Source organism: Solanum tuberosum, unplaced genomic scaffold, assembly GCF_000226075.1.
Source record: "Solanum tuberosum cultivar DM 1-3 516 R44 unplaced genomic scaffold, SolTub_3.0 scf00144, whole genome shotgun sequence".
NCBI classification, from domain to species: Eukaryota; Viridiplantae; Streptophyta; class Magnoliopsida; order Solanales; family Solanaceae; genus Solanum; species Solanum tuberosum.
Genome location: NW_006239074.1, coordinates 1,077,129 through 1,090,802, shown reverse-complemented (window position 1 = coordinate 1,090,802; position 13,674 = coordinate 1,077,129). Strand labels below are relative to the sequence as shown.

Below are 13,674 nucleotides of genomic sequence, written 5' to 3'. Positions count from 1 at the left end.
GCATCAATGATACCAAGCCATAAAAATATTTAGATATATTGTGATGATTTCACGGAGGTCTCACTAAAGAACTAAAAGATCGAAGCATGCATCAATGCATAGAGGTCTCACTAAAGAATTGAAGCAGTGATCAATGATACTATAACAAAATATATGAAATTAAATTATGGTGAAAATATAAAGAATATTATGATTCGGGAAAAAAGCTAATGAAAAAAATAAAGAATAAAAAAATAATCCGAAAAAGGAGAAAAGAGAAAAGAAGGAACGGGAAATAAAGAAATTCAAAATAAAATAAAAAAAATGCAAAAAATAAAATGAAGGAAAAGAAAATGGAAAAGGGGGAAAAATAAAGAAAAAAAATACAGAAAAATAAATGAGTAAAGAAATAAATGAAAAAAAAAAGAAGAAGAAAAGAAGTATAAAGAATATATATGTTTTTTTTAATTAATTTTCATTTTAATAAATAAGTTAGTGATTTTAGTATTTTCTTAATTACTTGTTGTTGTAGATTAATTATTTAATTTTCCTATAATTTTATTAATTTTTTAATAGTTACTATATTTATTTTTAAAATTTAATTATATTTTTAAAAAATAATAAAAATGATAAAAAGGAAGAGAATAATCTTTCACATGAAAAGAAAGACCAAACATTTTTCATGTGACTGACTACATGGTCAGTCACATGAAAAGAAACAATAAAATATATTTTTTATTAATTTTGATTTTAACAAATAAGTGAGTGATTTTAGTTTTTTTTAATGAAAAGAAACAATAAAATATATTTTTTATTAATTTTGATTTTAACAAATAAGTGAGTGATTTTAGTTTTTTTTAATGAAAAGAAACAATAAAATATATTTTTTATTAATTTTGATTTTAACAAATAAGTGAGTGATTTTAGTTTTTTTTAATTACTTCTTGTTGTAGTCTAATTATTTTGATTTTCATGCATTTTTATTAATTTAAAAAAAGTTAAAGTATTATATTTATATTAAATTTAATTGTATCTTTAAAAAGAAAGTAAAAAAGGCAAAAAAAAAAAGATGAGAACAACCTTTCACACGAAAAGAAAGACCGAACATTTTCCATGTGTCTATGGTTACTTCATGTGAACGGGCCAAACAAAGCCAAATCCGTATACCTATTTAACCACCTATTTTTTCTTGTTTTTCCTGCTCAGTGTAAAATCATGGAGATTCATTTCAATTCTGTTTCATTCTTGCTTTCCTTTTTCCTACTCTTAGCTATTTTCGTTCGAAAATCGAAAAAAAGTAACCAAAGATTGCCACCAGGTCCATGGAAATTGCCTATTATTGGAAGCATGCATCACCTTGTTGGAGCACTTCCACATCATGTTCTTAGAAATTTATCCAAAAAATATGGACCTCTAATGCACCTGAAGTTAGGGGAAATAGATGCAGTTGTTGTATCATCTCCACATATGGCAAAACAAGTATTGAAAGTTCATGACCTTTCTTTTGCAGCAAGGCCAGAGCTTATGACATCTGATATAGTCTTTTATAGTCAAAAAGACATTGTATTTGCAAGATATGGTGATTACTGGAAACAAATGCGTAAAATATGCATTTCAGAGTTACTTAGTGCAAAGATGGTCAAGTCATTTAGTTTAATTCGACAAGATGCGGTTCATGATCTTGTTGCATCTATTCGTTCTACGCCAAATGTTGTGGTTAATATATCTGAAAAGGTTCTTAGACTTACTAGCTCTGTTATATGTAGATCAGCTTTCGGTAAAGTATGGGATGATAGAGATAATTTGTTAATGTTGATGAGGGAAGTACTATCCTTATCTGGCGGATTTGATGTGGCTGATTTCTTTCCTTCTTGGACATTACTTCACGGAATTGGTGGAATGAGAAGCAGATTGAAGAGTATGCATAAGAAGTTTGATGTAATATTGGAGAAAATAATTCATGAACATAAAGAGAATCGAGCAAATGGGAAAGAGGGAAACAGTGAGTTTGGGGGTGAAGATTTGATTGACGTTTTACTTAGAGTTATGGAGAATGGTGAACTCCGATTTCCAATCACAAATGACAGCGTCAAGGCAATTGTTCTAGTAAGTTTGGTCCTATCTCATCAATATAATCATTCATTTAGAGTCTTGTTCATGTTTACACTTATTGTGTCACATAAACTAAAACGAATGAAAAATGAGTGAATGCTCATGTTTACACTTATTGTTAGTTCCATCATTTGTCACAATCATATATATTAATAGCTGAACTTCAATGTTGCAGGACCTATTCTTCGGGGGAACTGAAACTTCATCAGTAATAATACAATGGGCGTTGTCTGAACTGATGAAGAACCCAAATATAATGGCCAAAGCACAGGCAGAAGTGAGATGTGTCCATAAAGGGAAGAAAGATTTGAATGACAATGATCTCGAAGAGTTGAAGTATCTGAAGTTAGTGATCAATGAAACACTACGGTTACATCCTGATTCTCCTCTTTTAGGCCTTAGACAATGCAGGGAGGAAACAATAATTGATGGATACACTATTCCTCTTAAAATCCCAAGTGGTTGTTAATGGTTGGGCTATTGCAAGAGATCCTGAAAGTTGGGACGACCCTGAAACTTTTGTGCCAGAGAGATTTGAAAACAGTTGTGTGGATTTTAATGGAAATCATTTTCAATATATTCCGTTTGGTGCAGGAAGCAGGATGTGTCCAGGAATGCATTTTGGTTTAGCTAACGTTGTGTATCCGCTAGCACAGTTGCTTTATCACTTCGATTGGAAACTTCCTTATGGACAACAACCGGAGGATCTGGATATGACTGAAACACTTGGAATATCTGCAACTAGGAAGAATGATCTTCACTTGATTGCCATTTCACATGATTAAAAATGTCATTATCATATATATAGTATAATGATGCTTAATTTCCTATTCAGACTCTAAGCAGAGTTGTATTTCAATCTTTCTAAGTTTATCTTTCTAAGTGCATAATTGATCTTGGTTGGAATTATACAACAGCTTTCATGAATATAGATTGATGATCTCCTCATTTGTTCATTGAAATTGCTTAAATATATTGATAAAAGATATGAGTAATATGGCAGTTAACTTAATCAACAATAATATCTTAAGCATATCTATTAAACCACATAACTTGTTTTTCGCTTTGGCGCCTCTCTAAAATTGTAGTCATGGTAAAATCTTTGTTTATTTAATCATCAAGGACTCCTAAGCACACGAGTTTTCAACAAATCAAAGTAGAAAAGGGAAGGCTTGTTATCCAACAATATAACATGACTTCTATACTCGTGTCAACCAAAGTTTATGTGGATCTATTCAAATGTTTAATGAAGTTGTTTGGAAAAATACGAACTTCTCTACAGAGAATTATAATTTTGATATGATAGTGAATTGCTCGAGATTCGAACCCGGAACTAGTCTGATGGAGTAGATAAGTTGCTTGTTAAATAAAATAAATGTTAATCTTAGATTAAATAAACAAGTAATATATACACACTATATTTATTTTTAAATTTAATATATATTTTTAAAAAATAATAAAAATGATAGAAAGGAAGAGAATAATCTTTCAGGTGAAAAGAAAGACCGAACATTTTTCATGTGACTTACTACATGGCCAGTCATATGAAAAGAAAAAATAAAATATATTTTTTACTAATTTTAATTTTAATAAATAAGTTAGTGATTTTAATTTTTTTTTCATTACTTTTTGTTGTAGTCTAATTATTTAATTTTTCTATATTTTTATTAATTTAAAAAAAGTTAGCTACTATATTTATTTTTAAATTCAATTATTTTTTTAAAAAAAGAAAAAGAAGAGAATAATCTTTCAGTTAGAAAAGAAAGACGGAACATTATCCATGTGACTGACTACATGGTCACTTCACGTGAAGGGCGAAACAAAGCCAAACCGCTTTAGCTATTTAACCTCCTCATTTTTCTTGCATTCTTCCTCAGTGTGAAAACATGGAGATTCATTTCAATTATGTTTCATTCTTGCTTTCCTTTTTCCTCCTCTTAGTTATTTTCGTTCGAAAATCGAAAAAAAGTAACCAAAAATTGCCACCAGGTCCATGGAAATTGCCTGTTATTGGAAGCATGCATCACCTTATTGGAGCACTTCCACATCATGTTCTTAGAAATTTATCCAAAAAATATGGACCTCTAATGCACCTGAAGTTAGGGGAAATTGATGCAGTTATTGTATCATCTCCACATATGGCAAAACAAGTACTAAAAGTTCATGACCTTTCTTTTGCAGCAAGGCCAGAGCTTATGGCATCTGATATAGTCTTTTATAGTCAAAAAGACATTGTATTTGCAAAATATGGTGATTACTGGAAACAAATGCGTAAAATATGCATTTCAGAGTTACTTAGTGCAAAGATGGTCAAGTCGTTTAGTTTAATTCGGCAAGATGCGGTTCATGATCTTGTTGCATCTATTCGTTCTACGCCAAATGTTGTGGTTAATATGTCTGAAAGGTTCTTAGACTTACTAGCTCTGTTATATGTAGATCAGCTTTCGGAAAAGTATGGGATGATAGAGATAATTTGTTGATGTTGATGAGGGAAGTACTATCCTTATCTGGCGGATTTGATGTGGCTGATTTCTTTCCTTCTTGGACCTTACTTCATGGAATTGGTGGAATGAGAAACAGATTGAAGAGTTTACATCAGAAGATTGATGTAATTTTAGAGAAAATAATTCATGAACATAAAGAGAATCGAGCAAATGGAAAAGAGGGAAATAGTGAGTTTGGGGGTGAAGATTTGATTGACGTTTTGCTCAGAGTTATGGAGAATGGTGAACTTCAATTTCCAATCACAAACGACAGCGTCAAGGCAATCGTTCTAGTAAGTTTGGTTCTTATCTCATCAAAACAATCATTCATTTAGAGTCTTGTTCATGTTTACACTTATTGTGCCACATAAACTAAAACGGATGAAAATTGAGTGAATGCTCATGTTTGAACTGTTTGATATAACAGCTGTTCCTGTTAATTGTTATCAGGAGAGGAACAGATTAAGAAACATGTGGAGATCTTACCATCTTTCGTTTAGTTGTTGGTATATCTATCTTTCTTTTTTATAACTGTGGTGTCTAGGTCAGCTTGCACGCCACCAGAAACATGTACTAGGTAACTCTGTCTATCTTTTGTCAAAAATCATATATTAATAGCTGAACTTCAATGTTGTAGGACTTGTTCTTTGGGGGAACTGAAACTTCATCAGTAATAATACAATGGGCGTTGTCTGAACTGATGAAGAACCCAAATGTGATGGCCAAAGCACAAGCAGAAGTGAGATGTGTCTGTACAGGGAAGAAAGATTTGAATGACAATGATGTCGAAGAGTTGAAGTATCTGAAGTTAGTGATCAATGAAACACTACGGTTACACCCTGCATCTCCTCTTTTAGGCCTTAGACAATGCAGGGAGGAAACAATAATTGATGGATACACTATTCCTCTTAAATCCCAAGTGGTTGTTAATGGTTGGGCTATTGCAAGAGATCCTGAAAGTTGGGACGACCCTGAAACTTTTGTGCCAGAGAGATTTGAAAACAGTTGTGTGGATTTCAACGGAAATCATTTTCAATATATTCCGTTTGGTGCAGGAAGCAGGATGTGTCCAGGAATGCATTTTGGTTTAGCTAATGTTGTGTATCCGCTAGCACAGTTGCTTTATCACTTCGATTGGAAACTTCCTTATGGACAACAACCGGAGGATCTGGATATGACTGAAACACTTGGAATATCTGCAACTAGAAAGAATGATCTTCACTTGATTGCCATTTCACATGATTAAAAATGTCATTATCATATATATATGTAGTTTAATGATGCTTATTTTCTTATTCAGACTCTATGTAACGTTGTATTTCAATCTTTCTAAGTGCATAATTGATCTTGGTTGGAATTATACAGAAATACTGTTATGTGATTTTGACACCAAATCCAAGCAATTTTCATGAATATAGATTGATGATCTCCTCATTTGTTCATTGAGATTGCCAAATTGTATTGATAAAAGATATGAGTAATATGACAGTTCTCTACAGAATTTTAATTTCGATATGATAGTGGATTGCCCGGAAAGTAAACCGGAACTAGTCGGATGGAGTAGATAAGTTCCTTATTAAATAAAATAAATGTTAATCTTAAATTGAATAAAAAAAAAGGGGAAGTTGATGCAGTACTTGTTGTATCATCTCCTCATTTGGCAAAATAAATTCTAAAAGTTCATGACCTTTCTTTTGCAGCAAGGCTAGAGTTTATGGTGTTTGATATATAGTCTTTTATCCTACTGTATTGTTTTAATAAATATAATAATGTTTAGATAAATTGTATCGTTACATTCTTCGTCGTTATATAATGTCACGTTTACATAAATTGATGATAACCCAACAAGAATATTAAAGTTCAGGGTAGAGCTGCTTTCAAAATGTATAGTAAATGATAAAATAGAATTATTAAATAATAATAAAGGCAAAATAAGAAGAAAATGTAAAAATAATGAAATAATCACACCTAATCAATTATTATATAAAATGAGTCATTTCATTATTACCTAATAATAAATTTAAACAATACTATATACTAAAATTTAAATAACAATTAAAACAAATATTATATCTAAATTAACAATACAATACTATATAACGGTAACCAGGAAATTGGAAAACAAATAAAAGTGAGACCTACAAGTCAGAAGTTTGCACCACTACCTACCGGCAAAATATGACACATCAAATAATTTGATTGATTTACACTACATCAAAAATAATCTTTAGCGGGAATTAATTAACGCCAATAACTCAATTGCTACTTAATATATATTTTTAGCAGCAATTAACACTCTTTATATATCTCTCTAAAGTCTTTAGAGATATTGAATCTAATGACACTTAATTAATACCGATAAAAACTTTAACACTCTTTATTAATGTGTCTATTTATTGCCGCTAAAAGTTATTTTTGTTGTAGTGCTAGCACATACCATTTATGGAAATATGCAACTAAATCTCATTGTGGATATGAAATCGTTTTGATAAGAGTGTTTTACTTTTTAATAAGAGATTTTTCGATATAAATTCAAATTTAATTGGGTCAATATAGATATCGAATGATACTAGATAGAGAATCAAAAGGAAAATCTCATAGTCTCTTTACTTTTAGCTCTTTGTGTATTGACATGTATATCCAGAATAAGGCTGGGCATCGGAACGGGTTGTACCGGTACCGTTTCGATCCGGTAGTATTCGGGACAGGATGGGATACATTGAACCGGTACACGAAACGGAACGGTATCATGATTTGGTACCGGTATACTGGTACCGATTCATCCCGGTTCATTCCGGTTCTGTTCCGGTCCCGATAAATCATTTTTAATTAAAATAAAAAATAATATTTTTGTCATTATTTACTTTTATTAGCATTTCTTTTTTGTTTATTTAATTTTTTAAAATTACAAACTTAAGTTATTTAACTTTACAAGTTATAAGTTATAACTTAATAACTTATAAACTTCAAAAGATTCAAATCTTTAAAATTTATAACATAACTACATAAGCTCAAAAACTTAAAAAGAAAACTTTATTAAACTTAACTTACAAACTTATATATGTAAAAATTAAAAATAATATCTTTAAAATAAACTTAAGTAAAATTATTATAAATTTTAAAACTTAAATACTATAAACTAATATAACTTAGAAAAATAAAAAAAACATTCATATTTTCGTAATTCAAAATAACTCAAAAAAATTAATTATTTTCTGAAATAGCTATATGTGCCGTCTAGTTTATCCCATCCCGTTCCATTCCGGTCTGTTCCGGTCCGTTCCGGTTCTATCCCGGTATATAGTGGGACGGGACGGAGCTGAGCCTCCATGTAGCACCTAAGGTGTTTACGATTATTCATTACTCCGTGTTGAAGGCTTAGGAGCTTAAATTTGAGAGATTTATTATAACATTATGCATGATTCGACAACACGATTTTAAATCAAAATATAAAAAAATGAATTAATTAAAATAATATTTTTAATATTGTCCTTTAAAATATCTTAGATATTTATGAAAATAATGTAGTTACGTTATATTGTGGTGTATGTATTATTTAAAGGATTTTATAATTTATTGATATTTTAGCAGGGATAGTAAATTATGTTGGAAAAAAAATATTATTATATGAGAAGTTTTATTCAAAATGATTTTATTTTTTTCATTAATTGTAGTATATGAAAAATGTATATTTAGTTTACACTAAATAATGAGATATAAATATATTGTGATATCACAACCCCACTTCCACGTGGAAGTGGGTAATGGCAGCAAGAATTCTCTATAGTGCCACCTATCATTTTCTATATATTGACACACTTAATTGTATATAAATAATTACTAAACAAAAAGGAAGCATATCTATGTGTTTGACTTGAGCAATTCGTGGGAACTCATTTTATTTAGCTTCTACGCTACTATATGAATATGCTTACAGCTTCAACAATCAGTTCAACAAGGAACACAAAAATCACTACTCTTCTTTCAACTTTTGTTGAAGAATTATTTTGGGAAATTCTATTTGAAGTCATATTCAATTACCAATATAAAAGTGATTATCTGCAAGTTATTCCAAATTCTCATTTAAGGTATGTTAAGGCAAAAAAAATTTCTTTATATCGCACTATTTTTTTGAACACTATAAATTATCGAATAATTAATTTTAATACTATTCTATTGCTAGGAAGACCCTCTGTGAAGGGCATTGAAATGTCAGCTGTTCATTTTTCTTAATTTTAACGTGTCATTGTTGTGCATGTACTGCTGTAAAATATGATTGATGGATAAAAGTTATGTTCCATAGTGTTCTTATTTCTTATGTCCATTAGCAAGATATTGTCCTAAGAGTGAAACTCAAATGATGGAGATTTATTATGTTATACCTAAGGGTATTGTTAAACCTTCCTTTCTCGTGCGAAGTTCTTACGATATGGTTTGAAAATCATATTCATACTAAACCTTGTACTCCATTCTTTTGATTGTATACTCATCAAGCAATAATGTTTCTGAAAAGAGTTATACTATTACCATCTTAAAGTCGTTCATAAATTAAGTCACCCATGTCAGTCTCCTATTAGTTCCTAAATGATTAAATTGCTAAGTTGTTTGAGTTTGTTCTAAAATCCTATGATTTCTATGAGTCGTTAACATGTTATACGGAAGGGATTACGAGATTATGAGAACAAGAGTACCAATGGGTCAAGATTGGGAACATGACTATGGCAACATTATGCATTATGAATTCATGACATGACATGCTATGCATTCTTCTCTNNTATATATATTTATATATATATATATATATGTATTCATGACATACGATTACACGAGCATACCATGCATATTTAGTTACTATGAGGTCAGATGTTGATCATGGAGGCTATTTGAGTTTCACTTTCAGGTTGAATCTCCACTACCCTTTTTATCGTAGTTATATATTATTTCACTTTCTGCCTTACATACCAGTACATTTTCATTCGTACTGATGTCCCATTGCCTGGGGATGCTGCATTTCGTGCTGCAGGTTCAGACAAAGGTCTTGATTGGCCTTTGCAATAAGGGGTGTTGTCTCAGCTGAGGATTGGTAAGCTCCATTCTTCCTGGAGTTGTTGGTCGTCTTTAGGTTTTGCATACATGAGTTTGGTATATTGTTATTGGTACTTTCAAGACCTCGTCCCACCCATTTGAGTTGTAGTATTCATAGAGACTTGTGGACACCCTATGTTGGGCCTTCTTAGCTTCCATTTATTGCCTTGTCAGATTATTATGTATAAGATTTTAGTTGCAGCCTTGTCGGCTTGCTAGTTCATTATTAATTAAGTTTGTCTTTTCGGCCCTTAGATTATGTCATTTATATTCTTGTGACCTCGTCGGTCCTCTTATCTTGCTTCAGTATTTCATTGTGAAGGCCTTGTCAGCCCTTGTTATTTTCTTTCCATTATGTTTGTGTCTAGCTTGGTCGAATAAGGTACCGCGTGCCCGTTGCGCCTCCCCTAGTTTGGGGCGTGACACTCCATCCCAGTAGTTCCGGTCCGGTTCATCCCGGTACCGGTCAACAACCCGATCAAACCGTCCCGTTCCGGTCCGGTACCGGTTCGTTCCGGTCCGGTGATCCCATTCCGGTCCGATGCCCAGCCTTAATCCAGAAGTGACTCATGAAGAATTATCATCCATACATTATATCCGGAAGTCTTAAATTAAATTAAAGTACATACATAACAACAAAAACAGTTTTTTTAGCGATAATATATGTGCATATTAACAAAAAATGTTAAAAGTCTTTATCAATATTAGTTAATTGTTATAAGATTTAATGTCGTTACAGACTTTAGAAACATTTTAAAAGAGTGCTAATTTGCACAAAAAAACATATTTAGCGGCAATTAAGCTATTGCCGTTAATTAATTATGACTAAAGATAATTTTGGCTTAGTGATAACACATAAATATGTTTTTTTAAACTTAATTTCAACTGATATTTATGACTTTCTAACACTTAACAAATAGATAGATACACATGTCATATATGACAATTTATGTGTGACGCCACATATGACACATATATCTATTTTTCAACTTTATATAAATTCAAGTATCTATTTGTGCATATTCAAAATTAAAGAATAAAAACATCAGTTGATGCAAAATTAAAAGACTCATTTATATATTATGCAAAACTAAAATATATTATCTCTTTAAAATCTTCTTATACTTTCTCTGAAATTGACAACTGAGTCATCATTCATCAACCCCTTTATACGTGGACCTGTCGACTGTGATGCTTGCTAAATTATTGTGGCTTATATAACTAAAGAAAAATAAACAAAATAACTAAAACTTTTTTTCTTTTATTGGGCCGGACCCTCCTTTATGACTTCTCTGTCTACTTTTATTTGTTTATAGGGTCATTAATCTCGTGGAAAGGGCATACGTTGGAAGAAGAATAGTCTTTTGAAATATTTTTGATTTACAATTTCATGAATTTATATAGAAAGTTCTTGAAATCTTCTAGTTACATAGAGAATATAAAATAACCAAGTAAGAATGAAGCAAATCTTGAGCAATATTATAAAAGTTTTCTTAAGCAATTCTTTTGTGTCTTTCTTTCATTCAACATTACCTTAGCGATTTAGAATAAAAAAGGCTTACTTGCATTGTTGCACACATTGTGCTTAGTAGATCTAGTGTTAAAAAGATTTACTTGAGCTCGTAAGATCACAAAAGATTCTTGAGCGAGTTGTCTAATGCAGCACGATGTGCTAAGTAGATATAGTGTTAAAAAGGTTTACTTGAGCTTGTAAGATCGTGAAAGATTCATGAGCGAATTGTCAAATGCTGCACGATGTGATTAGTGTTGGAAAACTATATGCACAACAGAAGCATATCAAGATCTTACTACTTTCATGAATAATAGATAACCAATACTGTTTATGCTAGAACACATAAACTTGCTGGAATTGAATTCGATAAATACCTCTTAAAGCGTGAGCAGATACCTTCAAGCGAATTCCCAAGTTAGACAGATCTTCAAGCGAATCCACAAGACAGCCAACAACTATAGTCTTGTACAGTGATCCCAAGTTCACATGCGAACTCTCTCAATACTTGGGTGGGAAAGTATGAATAGAAAATTAATCAATCTTTTTCTAGGTTAGGAGAATCTCTATTTATAGAACCAACTAGGAGAAGAAAAATATACGGTTTGTTTTATTTTAACCAAACTAACGCTACTTTTCTCCTTCTCCCTTAGAAAATAGGATTGTGAGTTCTAGTTAAATATGGGCACTGTAGGGACCACAAAATTAATTACTGAGGCTTCCTATTATGGAAATAATTCCAAATAATTAATTTGAATTATTCTTACCATAATAAATTACAAATCATTCCACTAGAAATTCGTAATTGCACTCCTCTATTTATATTTCGTAATTCCCCATTAAACACTTATGTAATTCCCATGTTAAGATTACAAATACTAATCAATAAATTAAATTACTGACGAATTTAATTTAATGATTAATTTTCTTTTAGAGCACTACTTAACTTATTTCATGTGTCGGATTCATAAATCCTCTTGTAAGGTTTGACACAATAAAAACTTATAAGTTTCTCAAAAGGCATATCGATCAATCTCTATAACGAGACATGGATTCTATGAACTAACTTATTATTTCACCAATATATATTATTATCATCCAACCTACCAGGCATATTGACCCATCTCATAATCTCACCTTTTAATAAATCAAAACGATAATTAATATATACATATCATACTAGTTATATCAGGATTAAGAATATAACTACATTTAATAGTTTAGAGAATATGTTTTTGTCAACCAGTCTAAAACAAGTATCTCTACTCGGTCCCGTTCAATACATACAAAATGCACTAGCACAAGAAGTTGTAACTATACCGTTCCCATAATCAAGATAAATTACATATAATCTTGTGCTACAATCGTACCGATGGCATGTCCAATTTCCATCCTAGATTGTGAACAACATTTTTTATACTTATAAGAACCGATGATTTAATCCTCTGTGTATAAGCTAAAACTCTACACACTAAATCATTTACTATTTAAGTAAACAGACACCATAAACGAATATATGATCTATTAAAACTGAATAAATATTTATTCTATAATAAATATTATATCTTAACATATGGTTAATAGTATATATCCCAACAATCTCTCCACTTAGACTTTTAACCATCACAATTGCTATAATGTACTATATCTAAATGCATGGTTAATAGTATATACCCTAACAACCTCCCACTTAGATATTTAATCTTGAAAATTGTCAGAATACTATGTCTAAACACATGATTAATAGTATATACCCTAACAATCTCCCACTTAGACTCTTAACTATGCATTTACAACTTTCACAGGCATTCATTTATTTCTTATCGAAATAAATTTACCAAGTTGTTTTCTCATGCAATTTTGTCTAGTAGTGCTTCGTCGTAACAAATCGATTTTGTACTAGATCTTGAGGGACCTTATCATAAAACTCTACAAGAGTGTGCTTCTTTTCAAGAGTTCTCTCATGAAATTTCTCTCACATATACAAAACAAATCAATCTATATTATGATTCTCCCACTACGACTAAGCACTACTACATAATCACACTTTCATTTCATTGAATCTTAATATTTTCTTCAAAATCTTTCGATATTGAAATATTAACAACTTTTCATGTAGTGTTCATTTGCTCAACATCACTCCCACTACTTAAAGTAGTAATTTTCTTATGTCTAGTAACGTTTCTCCCACTACTTAAATGCAATGGAACGTCATTTCTGACATACCGATTAGATGTTTTTGAGCGTCTGAATTTACAATTGACTTATTTGTTATTTCTTTGTTAATTCCTGTAAAACTAGTTTACTTCTAGGAACATGGTTTACTAAATGATCCTTTTCTAGAAATCAGACAATTGTGTTAACAATTACCTTATTTTATATTGAGAATATGAGATATAATACTTTCAATAGATCATAATATTTCGAATAATCCCAAATAACAAAATTCAGGGGTCATTTATACATATTATATTCATGCATCTCGAATAGCCAATCGATGGGATT

The 13,674-nt window shown here is 30.9% G+C and overlaps 2 pseudogenes; both read left to right on the top strand.

The window, feature by feature from the left end:
* Positions 1 to 1,194: 1,194 nt before the first annotated feature.
* Positions 1,195 to 2,907, top strand: LOC102590790 (premnaspirodiene oxygenase-like; annotated as a pseudogene).
* Positions 2,908 to 3,916: 1,009 nt separating this feature from the next.
* Positions 3,917 to 5,991, top strand: LOC102603746 (premnaspirodiene oxygenase-like; annotated as a pseudogene).
* Positions 5,992 to 13,674: the final 7,683 nt, after the last annotated feature.